The 23,342-nt window shown below is 43.0% G+C and overlaps 1 long non-coding RNA gene across 1 annotated transcript in view; it reads right to left on the bottom strand.

Annotated features, from left to right (window-relative positions):
* The window catches only part of LOC123595303, a 363,332-nt gene that overhangs the window by 250,500 nt on the left and 89,490 nt on the right, over positions 1 to 23,342 (bottom strand). Inside the window, exon 2 of the long non-coding RNA XR_006711125.1 lies at positions 2,063 to 2,295. This is a non-coding gene — a long non-coding RNA (uncharacterized LOC123595303). The remainder of the gene's footprint in view (positions 1 to 2,062; positions 2,296 to 23,342) is intronic.

The following is a 23,342-nucleotide window of genomic DNA, read 5'->3' on the forward strand; positions in this document are numbered from 1 at the left end:
AAACCCCTGAAGAAGAAAGCCAAAACAAGGCAACAAATACTAGAAATCATAATTCAAGGATTTTTTTCACAATAAAGATTTGAAATGACGTATCAAAACAGCAAGGAATATCCCTGAAAATACTGACTCTGAATAACCAACTGAAGATACTATCCTATAAAATTGCTGTATTTTGAAGAAAAAGAAAAGAATCCTATAGGTTTACAGGAAAAATAAAACAGAAAGTGACATATAATGGAAATAAAAACAGACTTTGACAGCAAGGCTTTATTCCAATAAAACTAGAGTAATAGAATTAAGATACTCAAGGAAGATCACCAAAGCTGATATCAACATAAGGCTGTTGGTAAACATTCAATAGAGAATTTCTTTCTTTTTTTTTTTTAATGTTTATTTATTTTTGAGAGACAGAGACAGAGAGTGAGAGGGGGAGGGGCAGACAGAGAGGGAGACACAGAAGCCGAAACAGGCTTCAGGCTCCCAACTGTCAGCATAGAGCCCGACACACGGCTCGAACCCACGAACCATGAGATCATGACTTGAGCCGAACTCAGACACTTAACCGACTGAGCCACCCAGGTGCCCCTCAATACAGAATTCCTTCTCTACAAAAACATGTTGAGAGTTGAAAGGGAGAGAGCAAACCGTACAATATGACTTCAAAGATCTCATATGACAGCCAATATCAAGAAAGCCATCGATGACAGTGAGGGAGGTCAAGGTGAGGCAAGGGTCAACAGGAAGAGGCTCTCACCAGCCATAAATGAGACAACACGAACCAGAGTAAGGATGAAGACGGCAAAGGATGGAAACCTATCTGTTTAAAACCAGGAGTTCACGGTTAAATTTTTAAAAATTAATTGATCACTTTCTGATGGTTTTAAGAAAACAATCCATGACCTTGAAAACTGATAAAGCTGAAGAATCGAGCATTTATCCTGCCCTTCCTATATGAGCTATACTGCTGTGCAATCAGAAGATAGATGAGAACAAGGCACTCTTTATGATGTTTCTATGGGCAATAAATGAAAAAATGAACGGACTTGGCATGTTAACATCTGCTTCCACCTTCTCCCCCCCCCCCCACACACAGACACACACACACACACACACACATACACACACACGAAATCAATCAAAGTCAGATATCATTGTGGCTTCTGAGAATAGAACTCAATAGCACATATAGAGCACAACAGAACTCAATAGCACAGACCCCGAATGTGGGTCTGATCAGTCTCTGTATCCAGCTGCAGGAAATACAGACAATGGAGGAAAATACTAATCTTCACTATGAGTAAAGCTATCGGCCACATCCAGACTTTGGGAAATGCAACGGGTCCAACAACCCAGTTTCCCTGGCAGGTAGAGTGTAAGGAACAGCAATGGCAAAAAGGAGTAGAGGAGAAAATTGTAGATTAAAAGCAATTTAAAAGACACCAAATTATAAAAGTAGACAAGAACTGTCATGTCTAAGGATGCATATCTGGGGGGACAGAACTAGACAGAAATTGAAGACAGTAATCACTATAAAAGTTAGCACCATGCATCCATCCATGGAGGGGGGGACAGAACGGGTATAAGTGGGAAGGGACACATACCAGAGCTGCTAGTGCCCCTGGATGTTCTATGACATGTGTCATATTTATAAGGGCGCTTGCCATATAATCTTGGGTGTGCACTTTTTGTGTGGTTTTCTGTACATATGTCTCATTTTATTTATTTTTTTTTAATTTTTTTTTAACGTTTATTTATTTTTGAGACAGAGAGAGACAGAGCATGAACAGGGGAGGGTCAGAGAGAGAGGGAGACACAGGATCTGAAACAGGCTCCAGGCTCTGAGCAGTCAGCACAGAGCCCGACGCGGGGCTTGAACTCACAGACCGCGAGATCATGACCTGAGCCGAAGTCGGACGCTTAACCGAGTGAGCCACCCAGGCGCCCCGTATGTCTCATTTTACAGCGAGAAGTTTAGTTAAAAAGAAAAAATAATCATCACAATAATGGCCCAAATGACCCAGAAAAGGAGCAATCATACAGAGGTTGGAACGCAGCAGAATACCTGAAGATCTGGAGTAAAAGCAGACGGTGAAGAACACGGAGGTCCCGCATCTGGAGGCCAGGGTCAGGGGCCATGGAGTTATGGGCAAGGTTGTCCAGTGTAGTCGGAGATCCCAAATCCCAAGGTAGGCATTCTGGGCAAAGAGGGAGCACGTGGTATCCGCATGAGGCATCGTTAGCAAAAGCACCATGATTCAGCTCCCTGGGGACTGAGCCAGAGCTACAAATCACCAGCTGAAGGAAGGCAAGTTGGAGAAAAAGAACACAGAAGAAAGTCTTAAAATTACGGCTCCACCTCATCCACTGCCACACCAGTATTTATGGAAAAGAGGGAGGCTGTAAATATAAAAGCAATTTTAAAAAGAAAAGAATTCTTCAGAAATTAAGGTGTTTTTAAAGAGAACAGTGATTGTTTTTCCCTGAAGTACATGCTTGTGAAAACTCCCCTGGAGGGACCCAAGATTAACATCATTTACAGACCTGGTCTACAACATCTAACATCTTCTTCCCTTTCCTCTTCTGGATACAGATGGCATGTCTTATGGGCTCAGGCCCTCTTGGCCTCATCTGTCCCTAAGGCTGTCAGCCATTTACTGGTGTGGCCACCACTGCAGTGACCAATGGGGGGTGGGGGGCAGTCTCCGGCTCACTTCCTATGAGCACAGTTTGCCTTGCCTCATGCTGCATGGGGCATCCTTAATTCCCCTTTGCCATGTAAGATAAACATATTCACAGTTTCAGGGCATCTCTGAGGAGGCCATTATTCTGCCCCCACATTCCACTTTCCTTGGTCTCTGTGCCCCTAGGATTTCTCTCCTAACAAAATTTTTCTCATAAGCGATTTGCTGGTCTGTACTTCCTAGAGAATCTGACCTAAGATGGTTGGTACCAACAGTGGGCCCCAGAAAGCAGACCCTCAGAGAAACAGGGGCCTGATCACTGGCCACACATAGGATAGTGGTTGTTCCTGGCATGTGCGGGCATCACAGCGACTCACACTGCACCTGTGGTTAATGACGAGGAGGCATAGGTGGAAAGTGAGGTTTGGGAAGGTGACAATAGTGGTGACAAGGAGTAAGTGCAGGAGGAATTCTCTGAATGGCATCAGAAGCTTTGCAAGAAATATGCTCAGGGTAGCCATCCACCAATTTAAGGTACATCTTCAACAACCACAGGGCAGATTATTTTGAAAATAGAGTCCAAGTTTTCATGTTTCAAATGGTAGAGATGCAAAAGACACTGAACACGCAGCCTGACATCGAAGTCAGAGGCAGACCTTTAATGAGAAAAGAATGGGACTCTGAGACAGAGTGGGGGATATCTACCAAGACCCGCATGAAAATCTTAAACCCCCAAGTCCCTCCAGCACTCTGGGCTCCCAGAAGCTGCCTCACTCCCTGGTGTCAGAACCTTGCCTAGAGACCTCACAATGGCCATAGCTGAAGGAGGTATTTTGCCAGATGTTCTTGTTCTTCTTGATGTTGGCAGGTCACCAAAGTTTGTACAGAGCCTTCAAAGGTTCCCTCCACCAGCCTCCCCGCTCAGCCATATGCCTCTCTGGGAGGTCTGGGCAGGTGGAGACGGGTCCCTCCTGGAAAGCACTCGTATGCACACCTCCTTTTCTCTCCCTCTCGGGCACCATCAAAATTTTCTAGTTTCTTGGGAGAACCATCTCCCCTCAAGCCACAAACTTCCCTAAATTTTCTGTCTAGAAAGCATCCTCTATCTTCCCTAGGATGTTTGGCTCCTGAAAACCAAAGCCAAGAAGAAACCTTCTAGTTATTTTCCGCTTTGTGCACTGAGGCAAAGCTGCTCACAAGAACCTCACAGAGGCAACATGCAATAGGATAGATAAGGGAATAATCAGGAGGGGACATACAATTTCAAAGAATATGGACACATCTCTGTAAAAATAAGTTACAAAGTGATGGAGCCACACATGCATCCAGGAGAGGGGCATAATTGCCTGTTAGGGCTAACTTCTACATGAAGACACGTAACCCTAAATATTGACTGGACTGCACGCTCTGGAAAACAGTGTGGAGGTTCCTCAAAAAATGAAAAATAGACCTACCCTACGACCCAGTAATAGCACTGCTAGGAGTTTACCCAACGGATACGGGAGTGCTGATGCATAGGGGCGCTTGTACCCCAGTGTTTATAGTAGCACTTTCAACAATAGCCAAATTACGGAAAGAGCCTAAATGTCCATCAACTGATGAATGGATAAAGAAGATGTGGTTTATATATACAATGGAATACTACTCGACAATGAGAAAGAATGGAACCTGGCCATTTGTAGCAACGTGGATGGAACTGGAGAGTGTGATGCTAAGTGAAATAAGTCAGGCAGAGAAAGACAGATACCATATGTTTTCACTCTTATGTGGATCCTGAGAAACTTAACAGAAGACCATGGGGGGGAGGGTGGGAAAGTTACAGAGAGGGAAGGAGGCAAACCATAAGAGACTCTTAAATACTGAGAACGAACTGAGGGTTGATGCGGGTTGGGGGAGAGGGGAAAGTGGGTGATGGGCATTGAGGAGGCCACCTATTGGGATGAGCTACCGGGTGTTGTATGGAAACCAATTTGACAATAAATTATATTTAAAAAATACTCACTGGACTGCAAATATCTACTTGTCATGTATTTTAAAATAGGACGTCATAAAGCAAAACTGAAGGAGAACCAATTCATGCAACTCATCACAACCTTGATTCTTTCCTGATAATTTCTGAAAGACTCGTTCAAATAACACTGGTCCAAACTCCTCTAATTATTACTTGGCTCCATGGAATGACAAGGGCTCACACATCTTTCAGGTGAATTTTTTGATCATCCTGTCTCAAAAGTATGTCAAAAATCACGGCTGGAAAACATTTGTAATACTCAAGCAAGGCACGTATTTCTGAATGGAAACAAAATGTGTATATTGGAAAAAGATTTTTAGAGACCCCACGTAAATGTACATCTTTAGCCTGAACAACTGAATCCTTGTCATACAAGCATTTTGCATATACACTGTTCTCCTGGAACAGGCATACACAATAGCCTAACATTTACATGCCGGCCTGAACATCTATCTAACATCAGGCATATTATATGAGCGTCCCAAAATCCAAGCTGCAAATATAAATCACATTTTTGATACATTAATTTTTTCACAGCCAAAAAGCAATCATCCATTAGCTATCAATTTAAAGAGATTTTAGGGTAATCCCAATGCCCTCAACTATCTATTATGGCCACTAAGAGTTGCAGTAAATTAGTTTATCTTTGGTGCAAAGTCTCATATCATCCATGAAATAGTAGAAGTTGATCCCTTTAACCATAACATAACATAACATAACATAACATAACATAACATAACATAACATAAAATAGAAGTTGGAGGCTTCCCAAAAGCCTTCACGAAGGTGCACTGGAAAGCTCACCATCTGGAGGATTCTTTTTCCATGCTCTCCACCACTTGAATCATCCTGCCTAATAAACAAGCATGACTGATCAGAGTCCTGCAGGGAGAGCACAGAGGGCTCCTGAGATGTGCCTGAGGTGAGTGAGAAGGTAAGAATCCCCTGAGAGGCCAACCGAGATGAACTTCGCAGCCCTCAAAAAATAGAAAATTGACACATTTTTGACCTATTGGCATACATTCAACTATTTTTTAAACAGGGGAAATTAAATTTTTTTTATCAGTCACACTTGACAATTATCTGGAAATACTCCAGATACAGCAAATCTCAGACAAAGCCTCCTTGTATGCACCAAACAATAGGAACTTCAGCCAAAAACAAACAAACAAACAACAACAACAACAACAACAACAAAAAACACTGTATTTGGGGCAAAAAGAGCTGAAACAGAGCCAGTCTGCCTCTAAACTATCTAATCTATCTCATTATAGACATAGGATTATCTGATATCTTCCTGTGTTGTTTACCTGGAATAAACTAAAGAATGGGTTTAAATATATTGCCTTTAATGCACATAAAGGGAAAATAAATCTGAATATCTTAGAAAGAGATATATACAATCCGGGTGGATATCCCACCAATACAGATAAATAGAGATGACAGAGACAGATAAAGACAGAGATAAATGTTTCCAAATTTCACGTTAAAGTTTCCAACTTTGGGGCGCCTGAGTGGCTCAGTCGGTTGAGCATCCGACCTCGGCTCAGGTCATGATCTCACAGTCCGTGAGTTCAAGCCCCACATCGCACTCTGGGCTGACAGTTCAGAGCCTGGAACCTGCTTTGAATTCTGTGTCTCCCTCTCTCTCTGCCCCTGCCCTGCTTGTGCTCTTTCTCTCTCTCAAAAATAAATAAACATTTAAAAAAGTTTCCAAACTTGACTCTCTTTTTTTGCTTAATTTAAAATAATTTATCCATACATCACATATTTGTCTGAACACAGTGTGAATCTAGATTCTAGGCATCAGATAAATATTAAAGGAACCAAAATTTTCATTCTGCACCAACACAAGCCAGAAATCATTTTTAATAATTTACAATGCAAGGAACAAAGAGCTTTTCCATTTCTCTCAGTAGAAATTCTCATCTATTAGTCCTTTCCCACCTCAGATCCTAAGCTCTCCTTCCTTCTCATGCACCTTGACATACATGTGAGAGGTAAGCATCATTTGTAAAGCCAAGAAACACATCTCCACCATTAATGTAGCTGGGTTTGGCCAAGAAAAGCCACCAAGCTGGTGAAATATGTAGACAGAGCCTCTATAAGCAACATCATTTGAAAGCAGAGTACATTGTCCAATGCAAAATTGAATGGCTACATAAAACAAACGGATTGTGTGAAGATTTCTTGTCGATACCCAATGGTTTACAATTCTGAACGCTGGATCTTTGTTTCTTTCTAGCTATCCTTCTGTCAGCCTTGCTCTCTTTTATCTTGTGTTGCCCAACCATGCTGAATTTTTTGCCCTGCCTATTCATCCCCTTTGCACATGCCAAGGGATTTTGGTCTTCTGATGCTTTCTCTTTGCCAACATCCTGTTTGGATTATTGATAGAGAGGCTGGATCTTTGGAAAGCTCTCATCTTTGAAAGAGTTGTCAAGCTGCAGTTTTGCAAACTGCAGAGCACAAACACTTCAATATTTATGCTCCTTCTATCGACACTGAGTAAATTAGACTCTGGAATACCTGCATTATCCAAACCATCTGCCTCACTGCATTTTTTTAAATGAGTAGGTGGGGGGAAATTATGGGCATTTTCTCTTATCTCTTGTTGCCAGGGAGACGACTTTTTCTTGGTAGGGATAATCCTAGAATCTCAAAAGAGCTAGGATGCAACCTTCCTTCCCCTCTTTCTTCGAATGAAATCTGTGTCTTCCCTGGAGAGAGCTTTACACCGGCTACTCAGTCTCCGAGGACATTATAATAACCCAAGCTAGTCCAAAACATGCCAGGCTGAATTTTCGCTTTGTACTTCCACGGTCAGCCGGCACCAAATGGAGGGGTCCGCAAAGTTTGCCTCAAAAAACAAAATGACTGTTTTATAAAGGGTTATTCTGTCATTCGGGCCCATAAAACTCAAGGGAAGCGAAAAGATCCACTCTGCCCCATCGGACTGAAAGCCGTACTGAAAGAACCCCTTGTGTGATGAAGACAAAATAAAAAATAATTATGTTTCAGTTCCATGGGGCTTTCTTCCTGAAAACATAAAAGAGAATCTGCAAGCAGAGGGGGAAACTGCCCACGGTGTTCATATCCTCGGGGGTCTTGGAAAACATCATGCCTCAGCGTACGCAGCCTACATGCCACTACGGGAGAGAACACACTTAAAAGAACTTGTGAAATACTGTGTTTGTGGATCATGGGTTTGCTTGCTTAGGTGGAGGGTAAATCGCCAGTAGCACATTTTGTACCAGGAAGGCGACTGTGCCCAGAACAGAAACTGGCTGTGGACAAACAAGTAATTTGCATTCTGCTTTTGCAGACAATCGTATTCCACCCCCAACCCACATCATATTTGCATAATTCGTTTATGAAATGCTGTTTTTCATTCTCTGGAACCCACAGCTGCCGCTAGGGGAATGGGCATGGTCCACACCCAGCTTCAAATTCACTCCTGCATAATGCTCAATGAGAGGATTTTTGCACACAGTTAAGAAGGAGGCCCAGATGCTCAAGGAGGGCAGGCCTTGAAAGACTTTCTGCCTTCTGCTTAGTGTGACATCCAAGAAAGCATGGCAAAGAGACCCCAAGAACCCCAACTGGTGATGGCAAAACAGTAATCATTGATTTGGGGGTTAGAAATGATTGAGAAAAAAACTTTACCTCGATTCACAGGGAAGCAGGAAAATTAGTGCAAAGGGGACCTGAAAGTTTAGCCTCAATTTTTAATGTTAACTAAGCTATACAATAACATGGTACACAATAAATGCCATGTAACGACCAGTAGGGTCTCTCCCACAATAAATGCCACGTAATGACCAGTAAGGTCTGAGACCCTTACACGAGGTTTACTAACTTGTTTGCCTCCATTATTACCAACAGCAGTTCGGTGAGTGTGTAAAATTATTACCGTGCGCCAGAAGACACGGCTTTATGTATCAGAGCAACTCAGTGGGCCAGCTGCAGCCACACAAGCTGGAAGCCTGCTATAAATGCACACCCACGGGCTCCACAACAGATGTGCAGGATCAGAGTCCACGGGAGGGGGTGTCCAGGCGTTAATAAGCTGGCCAGGCGAGGTTGAGGCACAGGTCTGAGCACCACTGGTCTGGGTTGTTTGGGCCCTACACCACAAAACCTCCCATGTCCTCATTCATGTCAGTAATTAGCTACCTCTCTCATCATTGAATACAGAGACATTTCATTTCTAGTACCGTGTATGATACATTCACATCACAGAAATATACACCATATTATCCAAGACCCTATTTAAATACATTAACTTCATAGGCCATAATTTACTAAATCCTTGAAGCAGACCAAAAAAGAAGGAAATATTAAGAGGAAAGGTAGGAAAAATTATGTAGGAAATTATGGTGCCATTAAATATAGTATTTGAGAGGAATGTGTAAAAATATGAAGAAATACATTATAATATTAAATGCAGAATACAGAATTACATATTTACTGTAATCACACTCTTAGGTTATACATTTTTAAAAGGACAGGAAAGACAGTCACTAAAATGTTAGTAGTCAATGTCTCTGGGTGGTAGAAACAACACATGATTGTGTTTCACCCCTCTTTTTACCATGTCTGGTTTTCATTGTTTTGATCATAACACGATGAGAGGTACTGCTTTTTTTTTTTAACCCTTATTATTTAATGTTTTTATCTGTTTTTGAGAGAGAGAGACAGAGCATGAGCAGGACAGGAGCAGAGAGAGAGGGAGACAGAGAACCTGAAGCAGGCTCCAGGCTCTGAGCTGTCAGCACAGAGCACAACTCAGGGTTGGAACCCATGAACTGTGAGCTCATGACCGGAGCTGAAGTCAGACCCTTAACTGACTGAACCACCCACGTGCCCCGAGGTATTGCTTTTTTAATGAAAAATATACTTTAACCACACATTAAGGCAGGACCAGTCTATAAGTGGCTAACACAAAGATAAAACAGTAATGCTATTTGTCACCCTCAAGTTCTTAATCTGGTTGATATACTCCAGATGTGAAGCATTGCCGAGTCTCTCCTGGATTTGCTACTAACAGATAGATATAGTGATACTATTTTACTAGGCCATCTTGTAGAGCACATCACACACATTAAGAAATGGTCCTGACAGCCTAGAAATACTCTGGTAAAATACATGTAACATCAGGGGTGGTTTGGGAATCACGTAGGTGTCTAAACAGGTTTCATTATAAAAAGGAGGACCCATTGAGGTTAAGACATCCGTACATAATTCATCCCTTCCTGTCCTCCTCTCTAGGCCTCACCCACTACCTGAAAGTGACAGATAGGTGGGGAAAACCTAAGAAATACAAGTCCAGTGATTTCTTGACTAGGTCTCTAGCTGTAGATGCGCTTTCAGCTGAAAACCACCCCAGTTGCTTCTACCCTTCAAATCTTGCAATCCCAGAAAGGCAGGCACCGGATGGATATTCAGAAAGATAGGAAAAGTTATTCTGCAAAATGTTGACTTAACCTTGGAAACGTCCTTTTGGCTTCCTCAAAGGAGACCACCAAAGGATTAGAAAGGGCCTAAAGTCTGGGATCTACTTACTCTGGGTCAACTGTCAACTCTTGATTAAATTTCAGTCATTAGCAATATGAGAATGATACCTGCCTTACAAAGTCATTGTGAGTACAAAGAATGCAGTGTAGGGGCACCTGGGTGGCTCAGTCGGTGGAGCATCTGACTCTTGATTTTTGCATGGGTCATGATCTCACGGTTCATGGGATCAAGCCCAGCATCAGGCTCCATGCTGACAACACAGACGGTGCCTGGGATCCTCTCTTTCCCTCTCTCTCTCTGCCCTTCCCCCTCTCACACTTGCTCTCTCTCTCTCAAAATAAACAAATAAACATTTAAAAAAAAAAAACACATACACATACAAAGAGTGCAGTCTGTACCCCAAGCAGTGGATATGGTTTGGGGTAGGGGCATCCTAGCAGTAGTAGTGAATATTATCTGACTTAGGACAGGAGTCTACCCCTCCATTTTAAGGGACCGAAAGGGAGAAACACCTTGCCAGTAAGCATATAAACTGGTATCCCCTCCTAGGAAAACAATTTGGTGCCATCACTCGCCCAGCTCTTCCAACCTTGACTGCGATCCAAGAGAAGCTTTGCACAGGTGTGCAAGGATTCCTGACTGAGAATACATCCTCAGCAGCATTGTTTATAAAACCCAAAGTCTAAAAACAACCCTGATGCCCTAAGACAGGAAAATGGGTAAATCATCATGGCATAGCTCCCCAAAGAAATACGTTATGGGAGTCAAACTGAGTGAATGAACGACATCTTACAAAAACCTTAGAAATAAAGGCTGAGTGAAAAAACCAAGTCCCCATAGGATATTCTTTGTATAAAATATATTTAAAAAAAAAAAAAGCAAAGGTAAACTACATATTATTTAGGCATACAGATGTGTGTGATAAAAACAGTGAGAAAGTCAAAGCGAGGGAATGAAAAACCCAAACATCAGACTTTTAGGTATTTCAAGGGCAAGGAGGCGGAAAAGGTAAGGAAGCACAGGTGGTGTAAGTGATTAACAATGTGCTAAGTCTTGGGTTCAGTGGCTGCTCAATGTATTATTTAGGGAATGGAATAAACCAGAGCTAAGGCCACACACGGACCAGTGATCACAGCATGCCTGATTCCTCACTTGAATCCTGCGTAAATGTGACAAAAGATGGACACGACATTTCCTGTAAAGGGTGTCCCTAGAGTTAGAAAGAAAGAGAATCAGGGGCGCCTGGGCGGCTCAGTTGGTTAAGCGTCCGACTCTTGGTTTCAGCTCAGGTCATGATCTCATGGTTTGAGCTCAAGCCCCCTGTCAGGCTCTGCACTGTAGTGCGGAGCCTGCTTGGGATTCATTCTCTCTCTCTCTCTCTCTCTCTCTCTCTCTCAAAATAAATAAATCAATAAATGAACCTTAAAAAAAAAAAAAAAGAAAGACACAGAATCAGAAACAGAGTTTATTTATTTATTTTTTTAACATTTATTTATTTTTGAGACAGAGCATGAACGGGGGAGGGTCAGAGAGAGGGAGACACAGAATCTGAAACAGGCTCCAGGCTCTGAGCTGTCAGCACGGAGCCCGACGCGGGGCTCGAACTCACGAACTGTGAGATCATGACCTGAGCCGAAGTCAGACGCTTAACCGACTGAGCCACCCAGGCGCCCCAGAAACAGAGTTTAACAGAGTAGTTAAGAGGGAAGAAAACAAGGATAAAGAAGGGATGGAAGTCCAAGCACCTACAGCGAAACAAAGGGTCCTGAGCAGTGTCTTAGCCCTGGAGGAAAAGCCGTGAAGAGGAAGGATGGTGGGTGGGAGGCTGAGAAGGAAGGAAATAACAGGTAAGAAGTCCACCATTCGAGAATCATCAGGCTGAACACTGGAACACTCCCACAACGATGTAATGCCAGCACTTGGAACTGTCTACCGAGCTCGGTATGAAGTGATTCTCTGAAGATGTCTTACTCCCATTAACACCTATACTTCACATGTATTTGTTTTTTTTTAATTTTTTTTTTCAACGTTTTATTTATTTTTGGGACAGAGAGAGACAGAGCATGAACGGGGGAGGGGCAGAGAGAGAGGAAGACACAGAATCGGAAACAGGCTCCAGACCCTGAGCCATCAGCCCAGAGCCCGACGCGGGGCTCGAACTCACGGACCGCGAGATCGGGACCTGGCTGAAGTCGGACGCTTAACCGACTGCACCACCCAGGCGCCCCAACATGTATTTGTTTTTATTTGATCTCCATATCCTCACTTTCCTTTGAAAGAGAGGGGGAAAAAAAGAATCTTAACATCCTAAAAGAAGCTGTATCACTGCCAGAAAAAAAAAAATAAAGGGTTGTACCAAAATAGTAATAATCTTTGCACTTATTGAGCAATTACTGCATACCCCACATTCTGTTAGGTGCTTTCGTTTGTGAATTCATTTATTCTTGCTACACAGAGGCAGGGACTCGCAGCATCTCTTTATGCTTGAGCTGGGAAAGCCAAGACACTGGTTAGGGAATGACAGGTTAGATCTTTTTGAAGACGGCCTTTCTGGCTGAGTTATCTGCTGCTCCAGCCCATTTTCTTATCTGCCCTACAGCAACTGGAACAGGGAGAAAGTCAGCTGGTAGGTCCCCACTTCACCCAGCTCCCTGGCAATATTCTGGGCAATTCCAGCGGTACCCAGGGCTGTCCTGGCTGCCTGGCACCTTCTCTCAATCAGAGGTGGCCAGGAACCCAAACCCAAAATTGAATGGGAAGGGAAACAGTAAATAGAATTCCCCCCTCACCTCTTTGCACTGGCAAAGCATCTCTCTCTCTCACTCACGTCTCGCATGACAAATGTGCATTCCGTGGCTTTCGGGAGCCTTGGATTCTCCACAGAAATGTCTAAACAGTACATGTTCAAGGATGTAAGGCTCCAATTAACACAGGCACTGATTACTTTGTCATTTGTAAAGGGAGTCACTTCTTTTCATCAATGGGGTGAGAATTACAAAGACTCCATGCCTTGGCTGAGGCCCTGACAAGCCTTGGATGACTGTAATTCTCCTACAAAGTGAGAACGCCAGAATGTTAGGATCCTGGTGGGCAGGGTAAAAATCCCGATGCCTATGCCACATCCCAGACCATAACATCATAATCTCTGGGCAGGCAGGGATAGGGACCACGCTCCCTAAAATGACTCTAAGCTATCATCACCCAGAAACTTGGGGAGAATAAAACAAATACAGAGATAATAACTGGGAAAGAGCTGGCAAATTTCCAGATGGTTTTCATTTACAGTGAAGTTAGGAGAACAAAATCAGTTATCTCTATGTACGACAATGCAAGTTTTAAATTTTGGTTATAGGAGTATTACACACAAATAGCACTTACTAAAAAGAGAGATTTCATTTTGTTTCTTGGCCTAGAGCAAAGATTTCCACAAGAGCTTTCTGCCCTTTGTTATTTGTACAAAGGCATCACTGAGCATCAGAAAGGAGTCATTGCTCAAATGGGGGCCCTCCCCATGCCACCCAGCCACCTCTTAGGAGGATGTTTCTATTTATGGAACTGGCTTGTTTTGAACTTCTATGTTTCCTATGAATGACTGTGTTATCTCTATTAGTTTTCTAAAGAGAACAGAGAGCGCCTCTAAAAATGGTTTAGGTTGCTAGAAAAGAAAAATAACCATTTTCCCCAAAATTTACATTACAAATTACATTTCAAACCCAATCGGAAAGTCTGCTTATTTTTTCGATTCAAATTCCATCAACTCCTTTCCAGAAATAAATTAAATTCTAGTTCTGTGCTCAGCTTTAAAAAAAATCTTTCCAAAACAAACCAGGGAGACACTTCTCATAACTATATCCTCATTATATATCTACCCCATCCCCCTATATTTAATAAAAAATAATTTAATACATATTTATACATTGCATATGATATTTCTATACATCTAGTTGAAAAAGATATACCACAAATAAGTTACCTAGTTATCTGGATGTAACTGGATAACATATATATGTAATTGTGTACATTATGTATCCATACATATAGTACATTAACTATACTTTTACACTTTGTATTTTTAATGTATCATTATATTTATGTAGCTATGTTTATGTGGGTACACTGGTACACATTTCACATGTTCAAAGTGATTCCAAGCAATGAAATTGAACATTTGAACTCAGGAGATTACTTTGGGATCAGGGACAAAGCTAATTGAACCTTAATTTAATCTATTATCTCAAGATGATGATGGAGCGTTCTATCCGGTACAAAACAAGTTAACACTAAGTACTTAAGAAAGCTCAATTTTGCAGAGTTTCACAGTTATTTACTGAGCCTGCTTATTAAATCCATCTAAATCCCACTGTGTGGGGGAAGGTTCTAGTATGGCTCAGGCAAGGCCTATCTGGACCAGGGTAAGTAGCACTCCCAGTGGACGCATGAACTGTTTCACCAACCAGACAACAGCGCAGAATAGAGAAATAGATCTCACAGCCAGGCTGTGTCCATTTCATTGGTCATTTAATGCTGCCGGGACTCATTCAATCATACTAATTCACTTGACAAGTTGTGTTTCCAGCAGGCTTGTAGAATTATCTTCAATTTGAACTTAGTGGGGTAGGAATCAAAGAGCTTTTCCAGTGCCTTCTGGTCATTTCCACACCATCTTATTGTTCCTGTGTGGTCAAGCTAGTTGCTGGCCTGCCTGGGGACACTCAGATACCCTCAGATGTTTATTGACGTCAGGACTGATCATTCAGGCCAACTAGTAAGACCTCTCTTGTGAGCCTCACAGCAACACTGGTCCCTTTGTCTAAAATTGCAACATAGCCCAGCCTGTACGCGAGTCCACTGTCCCCTCACCCACCTTACTTTCTTCTTGCTTCTCTTTCCTATCTAACATGCTGCCTGGTTTACTTATTGTTGTTTATAAAAAGGCACAAGTCACATAATATCTTGTGGATTTTTCTGACTTCCCTGCTAGACTCTAAGCTCCATACGGACAAGAATTTGAACTGTTCCCAGGTAAATGACAAGTGCTGAGCGCAGTGCTTGACAAACAGCAGGTGATTGATAAATATCTGATTACATGAATAAACTGGAATGCAAACAGATTGATCAAAATATAAAGGCAGGAGGGTTAGAGGACAAGGAGAGAAAAATAGATCTTGAATGTTCAAATGGCTCAGCACCCAAGTCAATTTGTTTTCAGGGTGAAACTGAGCCTCAGCATTCCTTTCAAACTTGCAGGCCATTCCTTTATCATATCCACAGAATTTCCAGAAGAAGCATGCTTGGGTGTAATCAGATAACACATCCAATGCCCCCAATTACCCTCAAATCTTGCCAGAATGAGAAGCATTATGGTTTTTTTTTTCTTTGTATTTGAACTGGCACCGGTACATGTAAATGCGGAAATTGATTTTATTTTAAATGTAGTCACGTTTCCCAACCTCCTGCCGACGTTTCCATCATTGGTTACCAAGCAGGCTTTGCAAGCCGTCCGTACAGTGGTGTATGTTTTGTTCTACTTCTCATACAGATTGGCAGAATGTCTCCTACTTATTTTACAAGCCGTGTATGTTTTTGTTCCACTTGTTTTACTCCATGATCTAAGGCAGAGGTTGCCAAAGTTGTTTGGTAAAGGAACAGGCAGTAAATATCTTAGGTTCTGCAGGTTAACACTGTCACTGTAGCAACTACTCAACCCCACTGCTGCTCTCCCAATGCAGCCACAGGCAATATATAAACCAGTGGGGGTGGCTGCGTGCCAATAAAACTTTATTTTACACAGTGGGGGAGAGGGGCAGAAGGAGTGACAAAGAGAATCTCAAGCAGGCTTTATGCCCAGTGCAGAGCCCAACATAGGGGCTGGATCCCCCAACCCCAGGATCATGACCTGAGCCCAAATCAAGAGTCAGCCAACTGAGGGGCACCTGGATGGCTCAGTCTGTAAGCGTCTGACTCTTGATTTCAGCTCACGTCATGATCTCATGGATCATGAGTTCGAGCCCCGCATCGGGCTCTCTGCTGACGGTGCGGGGCCTGCTTGGGATTCTCTGTCTCTCCCCTTCTCTCTGCCTCTCCCCCACCTTGTGCCCTCTCTCAAAAGAAACAAATAGACTTTAAAAAAGAGTCAATTGGGGCGCCTGGGTGGCGCAGTCGGTTAAGCGTCCGACTTCAGCCAGGTCACGATCTCGCGGTCCGAGAGTTCGAGCCCCGCGTCGGGCTCTGGGCTGATGGCTCAGAGCCTGGAGCCTGCTTCCGATTCTGTGTCTCCCTCTCTCTCTGCCCCTCCCCCATTCATGCTCTGTCTCTCTCTGTCCCAAAAAAAAAATAAATAAACGTTGAAAAAAAATAAAATAAAATAAAATAAAATAAAATAAAATAAAATAAAATAAAATAAAAGACTCAATTGGGGTGCCTGGATGGCTCAGTCGGTTAAGCGCCGACTTGGGCTCAGGTTGTGATCTCGCAGTTCATGAGTTCGAGCCCCACGTCGTGCTCTGTGCTGACACCTCAGAGCCTGGAGCCTGCTTTGGATTCTGTCTCCCCCTCTCTCTCTGCTCCTTCCCCACTTGTGCTTTGTCTCTCTCTGTCTCTCAAAAAGAAACAAACATTTAAAAAAAATTGTTTTAAAGAGTCAACCAACTGAGCCACCCAGGTGCCCCAAAACTTTACTTTTTAGACAATGAAATCTGACTTTTATATAATTTTCACATACGATCTTTATATAGCATTTTCTTTTGTTTTTTTCAACCATTTCAAAATGCCAACTCCATTCTTAAGCTGTGGGCCATACCACCACAGGCAACAGGAGGGGTGCAGTTTGCCAACCCCTGGCCTAAGACGGTGAAGGATTTCTTCGGGGGGTTCTTAAGCTTGAAAAGGTACCTTCCAGATCCTTCTTTAAATTCCTATCCCCTAAGTGCAAATTACCATGGAAAGTTCTCTGCAAGCCCAAAGACTGAAGCTGGTTTCTGAAGGAAACCAGATTCTTACCAGGGATTTAAGGTTCACATGTTGATGTTAGACAACCAACACTTACGCATAATCCCCTCTGGATAATAGGAGCAGGTGGCCACATACACCCAGTGAGCCCCAACACCCAGTGCTCATCCCACTAAGCTCCCTCCTTAATGCCCATCACCCATTTAGCCCATCCCCCCCACACACACACCTCCCCTCCAGCAACCCTCAGTTTGTTCTCTGTATTTAAGAGTCTCTTGTTAAGCATCTGGCTCTTGATTTGGGCTCAGGTCATGATCTCACAGTTCGTGTGTTTGAGCCCAGCGTTGGGTTCCAAACTCACAGCACGGAGACTGCTTGGGATTCTCTCTGTTCCTCTCTCTCTCTGCCCCTCATGCCTGTTCTCTCTCTCTCTCAAAAGTGAATAAACTTGGGGCGCCTGGGTGGCTCAGTCGGTTGAGCGACCGACTTCGGCTCAGGTCATGATCTCACGGTTCGTGAGTTCGAGCCCTGCGTCGGGCTCTGGGCTGATGGCTCAGAGCCTGGAGCCTGCTTCCGATTCTGTGTCTCCCTCTCTCTCTGCCCCTCCCCCATTCATGCTCTGTCTCTCTCTGTCTCAAAAATAAATAAACATTAAAAAAAAAGTGAATAAACTTAAAAATAAAAGAGTCTCTTATGGTTTGTGTCCACAGAAGTGTTAAATGTTCCTTCCCCTCCATTCCCACCACCTTTGTGCATTTCTGTGGCCAGGGCCCCATCCAGTGTATAGCCAGCTCCTTGAGGGCAGAGCTCCCCGAGCCCTGGGGCTCTGCTCAGTATCTAAGATGCCCAGTGCATTCTCATTGAATGCCATTTCCTCACTTTAGTCAGAACTGACAGAGTGCTTCCCAGTGCAGACAGAAGGAAGCTTTCTAAAGCTTGTTTCATTGAGAACAAACACAAAAGGATGTGATCATTTGGGAGGGTGTCTGGGACTTGGGCCTTTTTGTATATCACTGGCAACTAGGAGAATGGATACACAGACTGGACAGACGAAATGGGAAGCTACTGGCGAAAGCAAAATCCACACTGGCATTATAAAATGATTCCACTTTCTCTGTCTCTCCTCTCTGTCTCTATGGCTTGCCATCACCACCACTTTCCCAGGGGCCCCAAGCCCTGCTGTCAGCGATGGTGAGTGTTGAGGCTTCGGTCAGGATGGTCAAGTTCAAAGGCAGTTGCTATAGGTCATACTATTCAGTGATGGATGGACTCTGAGATCCTCTCAAGGAATGCACACCTACGCCCAGCCTCATCCAAACACATTTCTTCCAACAAGAGTATCTTCAGCCAATCACACGGAGGTGTGGTTAGAACAGGCCTGCTCCTGCAACATCCCTCTCTTCACGTTTCATCCTGCTAGAGGCATTTTTTCCTTCCATTTTGCCCAACGTGGTTCACTGCGCTGACCACACTCGAAAAAGTACTTGGGGGTTCTCCAAACTTTTTTTGAACTGGAAAATCATGCTGTGCTTATTCTGCCCCTTAAATAGGCTAAAAGAAAAACCACTGAGTAGGGGCCTCAGATCCCAACACTGGTCAAGTGCTGCTGCTATCTGCAGAGTAATGGAATGACTGGTACAACACTGTGGGTTGGCTCATGAACTGCAAACAGTGGTCCTGGAGCTCCTGTGAGCTCCTGTGGTCTTCCATTTTGGAAAGCGTTGCCAGTCACAGGCTGCTCTGCTTCCCCAGCGGAAGAGACAGAATTCTGAGATGGTCCCCGAGACTCCCACTGCCCTTTTGTACAGCCCTATATAATCTCCTCCCTCTGATATTACCATGGGATATCATCCCCATGACTAGGTCATGTCTCATTACATGGCAAAACTGAAGGGACACTGCAAGATTTAAAAATCCCTAATCAGCTGACTCTGAGTTAATAAAAAGCGAGATAAAATAATCAAGCCATGAAAAGATACGAAGGAGTCAAAAATACACATCACTACGTGAAAGAAGCCAGTCTAGAAAAGGCTACATACTATACAATTCCAACTATGTGACATTCCAGAGAAGACAACATTATGGAAAAATTATAAAGATCGGTGGTTGCCAGGGGTTATGGGAGAGGGAAGGATGAACAGACAGAGCACAGAGGATTTTTAGGGTAGTGGGCTATCTGCATGATACTTAATGGTGGACACATGTCATTGTACATTTGTCAAGACCCACAGAAGGTATAATACAAGAGTGAACCCTAACGTAAACTATGGACTTTGGGTGATGGCGTGTCACTTGTAACAAAAGTACCACTCTCATGTGGGATGTTGACAGTAGGGGAGGCTATGCATGTGTGGAGGCAGGGGACATAAAGGAAATCTCTGTACTTTCCCCTCATGTTTTCTATGTACTTAAAATTTCTCTAAAAAATGCAATCTATTTTTTTTTTTAAAGGAGGTAATCATTGGCGGACCTCACCTAATCTGGCTAGCCTTATAAAGAAGGCCTTAGCTTTTCCTGAAAGCAGAGACTTCTGGCTACAGTGATGTTTTTTGCTGACCTTGAAGAAACAAAATGTCACGGGTATCTCATTAATTCTACGAAGAAATGAATTCTACCAACAACTTGGGGGAGTGTGGCAAAAGATCCTTCCATAGTCCAGTCTCCAGATGAGAACACAACCAGCCAACACCTTGTTTAGAAAGTGAGACCCCCCCCCCCAGAGGAGAAAGCAGGAAAAGACTTCTCTAACCTCAGTCGTAGCAATTTCTTACTTGACACATCCCCAAAGGCAAGGGAATTAAAAGCAAAAATGAACTACTGGGACCTTATGAAGATAAAAAGCTTCTGCACAGCAAAGGAAACAACCAACGAAACTAAAAGGCAACCAATGGAATGGGAAAAGATATTTGCAAATGACATATCGGACAAAGGGCTAGTATCCAAAATCTATAAAGAGCTCACCAAACTCCACAACCGAAAAACAAATAACCCAGTGAAGAAATGGGCAGAAAACATGAATAGACACTTCTCTAAAGAAGACATCCGGATGGCCAACAGGCCCATGAAAGGATGCTCAACGTCGCTCCTCATCAGGGAAATACAAATCAAAACCACACTCAGATATCACCTCACGCCAGTCAGAGTGGCCAAAATGAACAAATCAGGAGACTATAGATGCTGGAGAGGATGTGGAGAAACGGGAACCCTCTTGCACTGTTGGTGGGAATGCAAATTGGTGCAGCCGCTCTGGAAAACAGTGTGGAGGTTCTTCAAAAAATTAAAAATAGATCTACCCTATGACCCAGCAATAGCACTGCTAGGAATTTACCCAAGGGATACAGGAGTACTGATGCATAGGGGCACTTGTACCCCAATGTTTATAGCAGCACTCTCAACAATAGCCAAATTATGGAAACAGCCTAAATGTCCATCAACTGATGAATGGATAAAGAAATTGTGGTTTATATACACAATGGAATACTACGTGGCAATGAGAAAGAACAAAATATGGCCCTTTGTAGCAACGTGGATGGAACTGGAGAGTGTTATGCTAAGTGAAATAAGCTATACAGAGAAAGACAGATACCATATGTGTTCACTCTTATGTGGATCCTGAGAAACTTAACAGAAACCCATGGGGGAGGGGAAGAAAAAAAAAAAAGAGGTTAGAGTGGAAGAGAGCCAAAGCATAAGAGACTGTTAAAAACTGAGAACAAACTGAGGGTTGATGGGGGGTGGGAGGGAGGGGAGGGTGGGTGATGGGTATTGAGGAGGGCACCTTTTGGGATGAGCACTGGGTGTTGTATGGAAACCAATTTGACAATAAATTTTATATATTGAAAAAAATAAAAAATTTTTAAAAATTTACAAAAAATTAAAAAAAAAAAAAAAGAAAGTGAGACCCTGTCACACCCTGAGCAAAGAGCCCAGGTAAGCCTTCCTCAGACTTCTGATCCAAGGAAAGAAAGAAAGAGACAATAAATGGGTATTGTTTTAAGCTACTAAGTTTCTACTAATGTATTATGCAGCACAGACAACACACCAGCTCTAGCAAATACCCAATAATAATAATAATAATAATAATGAAAATAATGATGATGATAACAATTATATGTTGTACTTCAGTGTTTATAAAGTACTCACACTAAACTTCTTGGTTTTTTTCACTGGCTCACAATTCCAATCTCATTCAGTTGTAGAATGAAAATAACATAGCGAGTAGAAACACAAACAGTGAAATTTTAGGGACCTAAGTTTGAATTGTGCTTTGCCTGCTTTCTTGCTGTGAATCCTTTTGGAAACTTACCCCTGTGAACTCTGTACAACAGAGATGAGAATACCTTCCTGATAATACTGGTTCTCAAACTTGGCAAAACCAAGGTATGCAGCCATGCAGCTTTCCAAATGCTGAGGCCCATCCTCCCCCAACTCCCCCCATCCCCCGACCTCCCCTTAGGGATTCTGATGTAATAGTAAAGAGTGGGACCTGGACACTGGGACATTTATAAGCTCCCCAATGGCTCTTCATGGGCAGCGAAGCATAAGACTGGTTGCCTCGTAGAGCTGTGGTGAGGAGTAAATTAGACAGTGAGGACTTCTGATGGTGACTGCGCATGGAAAGTGACTTACTTACCCCTGGCTGGGGGTACAGAAGATTAAGGCCAGAGAAGTGACTGGCCTGAGCTCACACTCTTCAGTAGGAGCCTTAACACCCACATGTAGTTCATCCTATCACAGAAGGATCCACAAGAGCCCCCAACCAGACCCTCTCTCTAGGTCTCTGTTCCTTAATTTTGTACAATCCCAGTTCCTTGGGAAGTAACCAGTGGAACATGGGTCAGTACACTGGAGCATGTGGGCCAAATCCTGCCATAACCTACTGTGGGAAAAAAATAAAAATAAAAAGGAATAAAATTGTATTGGAAGTGGCCCTTTCATTTATGGCTTTTGTGCCACACAGCAGAACTAAGTAGTCATCACATAGCCAAAAATAATTCAGTATCTGGCCCTTGACAGGAATGCTTTGCTGACCCCTGCAATAAACAATAATCAAGCTGATGTTTTATCACAGCTGATGACCTAACTGGTCTCCATTTAGTCAATGCTGATTTTCCCGGCAAATTACAAACAGGATCTACCTGACAAGGTAAAATGCTTAACTTCACAAGAAAACAGACAGAGGCCACGGGAACTGTTGGACTAGCTCAGACTGTATCGCCCCTTAGGAGCCAGGGCATAACTGGAATCCAGATTTTCCACCTGCCATACTGTGCTACCTGAAACACACTGCAATTTCACCTACATAAAACAGCCACTCAAGGGAGAGGTTGGAATGGAGGATGGGGGGGCAATTTCACTTTGTTTTCCATTTGTTTTAACATTATGAAGCCACCAATAATTTGAATGGACTGGGATAAAACCTGTGCAGGTTTTAGGAACACGAGAATCACTCTTTGGTTAGCTCCTGATTCCTCAGAATGACGTAAACAAACTGCCTTCTGTGGTTCTGAGAGGGTCTAACAGAACGGAAGTATATATGGGAAAAGCACTGTGTTTAAAAGCTTTAAGGGACGGCACTTCATTCTATTAAACTGCAAATGGGTAGAAATTCAGCACCCAGTGAGCTCTGTTTTAAATCAAAAGATTTATCCTCGTGTTATTTACCCCACCATTCCAAGTGGCATAAGCCTTCCCGGTGCGTGGGCAAGTGCCCAGCCAACCAAAGATTCTGACATAATAAGGACGAAATCACCTCAGGAGCTGTTTGTCTTTCCCTGAAGTCTCTTGGCTGCTGGTTATCACACTGCAGATATTTCCTGGGGCCAAAAATTACTGAATTTCAAAAAGACTTTTTAGATCGTTATTCTTCTCAATTGCGGCATTGCTAGGTTCTCTAGATACGTTTAATTTTTAAAAGTATATTTCAATGAACCATTTATTTAAGAAAAAAAACACTTGCTGATTTCCTGCTGCTTATCTGTAGCATGAGGGAAATGAACTGGGTGGTCTACGAGGCCCCTTCCCTTTCAAACTAGATGTGAGTATGTCCTTTTACTGACTATCTTCATCTAGATACACAAAACCAAGACTGAGCAGTGCCCCAGGTAAGGAATAAAGGTGGTGCAGTCAAGTCTGTGTGCTACATATATTGTGTTATGCATATTCGATGAGCTCAATTGTTTGCC

This window comes from Leopardus geoffroyi, chromosome X (genome assembly GCF_018350155.1).
Source record: "Leopardus geoffroyi isolate Oge1 chromosome X, O.geoffroyi_Oge1_pat1.0, whole genome shotgun sequence".
Taxonomy (NCBI): domain Eukaryota; kingdom Metazoa; phylum Chordata; class Mammalia; order Carnivora; family Felidae; genus Leopardus; species Leopardus geoffroyi.